General features: G+C 44.9%; 1 long non-coding RNA gene across 1 annotated transcript in view; it reads left to right on the top strand.

Annotated features, from left to right (window-relative positions):
• Positions 1-2,327: 2,327 nt before the first annotated feature.
• The window catches only part of LOC145404925 (uncharacterized), a 9,113-nt gene continuing 9,072 nt past the window's right edge, over positions 2,328-2,368 (top strand). The window contains exon 1 of the long non-coding RNA XR_013898255.1: positions 2,328-2,368. This exon is cut by the window's right edge and continues 245 nt beyond it. This is a non-coding gene — a long non-coding RNA (uncharacterized LOC145404925).

Here is a 2,368-nt window from a genome sequence, read left to right as displayed (position 1 = left end):
CAGACAGAGGGAGACAGTTCCAGGGCTGACCTGTTGCATAAATGAAGGGCTGGGAGCAACGGTTAACTCTTGCATTAGAGAGTTGGACAGAAAAGGGATGAGAGTTTGTTGCTAGACAGGTGCCATGCACCCGTTGTAGAGGTGGAAGGATGCAAGCAGACAGTTCAGAGGAGCAGTGACCATGGAAGTAACGATAGAAAAAGAGATAAAGATGCAACAGTGTGGCGAAGAGACAGAAGATGAAGGGAGCCAGTAAGAGAAGGAGAGTTGATAAGACAAAAAGTCTTTGACTCCACCCTATTGAGAAGAGCTGTATATGGGGAGCCTCCCCACACATGAGAGTTGTACTCTGAACAGGGGCAAATGAAACTCGTGTATAAAGTCAACAACTGTGCAGGGGTAAAGAAGGTACGGAGTCGGCATAGCACTCCTAATCTCTTGGAAGCAGATTTTACAAGAGATGCAATATGATCTTTCCAAGATAAGTCCCAAGTGAATGAAACCCCAAGCATGTTCAAGGATGATGCAGGATTGAGCTGGATATTGTTAAATATTAGTGGGTACTCCTGTGGAAGACTGTGTCGGATTGATAGGTGTGGGGGAGGCGGTGGCTCATGGGGGAGGCAGTGGCTCAATCGGTAGTGTGGTGGCCTGCAGTCCTACCAGACCCAGGTTCAAATCCTGGCTGGGGCAGGGAACAGTTTAAGGATCTGAATTTCATAAAAAAAGCAGACTTTCCTGATCTACTGAAGACCCGCCGACATGTCGTAAAAATACCCCCGCTAATACCAGTACACCAGTCCTGTATGAGACAGCCCTAGCATGTATTCAATATGGACGGTGGGTGTTAGCACCGAAGTGGTGACATGTAAAGGTGCTTGGCATGTAGGAGGACTACTGGGCCTTGAATACAGGCTGTGAAGCCTATGCCCAGAGTCGGACACACACACAAAAAAAAGTCAGACATTAGGTGTGCCATAGCTGCATCCCTTGTTTGTTGAAGTAACTGCTGAGATGGATGTTGTGGAAACTGAATGGAAAGGTGAAGGGTGAAATCATCAGCATACGAGTGGATAGGGTTAAATGTACAGCTTAGAAGGTCATTGATGAATAAATGGAAAAGAGTTGGTGATAGGACAGAGCTCTGACACTCCCTGTCCCCTGAAAAGAGAATAGTGGACTGTAGGGGGAGGGTAACTTCATCCTGCAGTCCACAGGGTTGATGATTGGATGATCCTGGGGTTGCAGCTACTAACAGTTAGTACACACTGATACACTTATTCACAACATACCAGTAGCTAATTCTGTTGAATACAAAAGTTCACCTAATATATCACCTCTTCTGCTCATTCATGTAGAATGCTACCTAGCTCATTACATCAACAGAAAGGAGAAGGAAGGAGTGCCATTGGATGGGTATAAAAAGATGAGTATAATGGGGCGAAAATGCACTGACTGGGGAGGATGTCGACCATATTCTATTTATTGCATTGTTTATAGTATTTGAATTATGTGCATTTTCAAAAATGCAGTGCACACTGTCGACCATATTTGCGCATAATTGAAGGTCTGAGTTTTTGTCAGAGGTAAGGCTGGAACTAGGTGTGTGGTTATGGTAAGGAGTGGTTGAGGAAGGTCATGAAGCTGTTGCCTCTCCTAACATTAAGAGGGCTCTCCCTCTGTGTGAAGGGATCTTTGTATGCAGCATTTGTTAGGAGTATAATGCTGTATGGCAGTGAGACCTGGGCAGTAAAGGAAGAAGAAATCTGTAGCTCAGACATATAGAAATATCAATGATTTGATGAATGTGTAATGTGTCCTTGAATGCGAGGCTTTGGGGGGGCTAGGAGTGCCATTGAAAAGTTGAGAGAAAGGATGGGACTTGAATGTATTAGTGCTGTGATGAGAAGGAGTAGATTAAGATGCTTTGGGCATGTTGAGAGGATGCAGGATGACAGTTGGATGCAGAAGGTGAGAAATGAGAACGTTTGGGTTCGGGTTGCAAGAGGCAGACCAAAAAAGACCTGGGATGAGGTCACAGAGTGTGACCTCAGGGATAAGGGACCAAAAAAGGAGGCTGCCAGAGATCAAGCAGCCTGGAGAGCACCGAGGCCGATGCATGCATCTATGGAGCCTTTATAAATGGTACAATATGATCAATGTTGTCATTTGGCTTGACTGTTGCAGAGTTCCTCCAATAGTTTCAGTCTTTGAGGGCCAGGAACTGTATGTAGAAAAATTTGGCAACTAACCTAAACAGTCACTGCATCAATCTATTTTTGACTATTAGAACAAAACATGGCAATTATGCATCTGTGTGACTGCATCTTAAAGCAGCAGTTAAATCTCTCCTGCAACTCCCTCTTCC

This window comes from Coenobita brevimanus, chromosome 65 (assembly GCF_032717465.1).
Source record: "Coenobita brevimanus isolate Jiangsu-jjx chromosome 65, ASM3271746v2, whole genome shotgun sequence".
In the NCBI taxonomy this organism is placed as follows: domain Eukaryota; kingdom Metazoa; phylum Arthropoda; class Malacostraca; order Decapoda; family Coenobitidae; genus Coenobita; species Coenobita brevimanus.
Note: the sequence above shows the minus strand (reverse complement) of the source record. Positions and strands in the feature narration are given on the sequence as shown.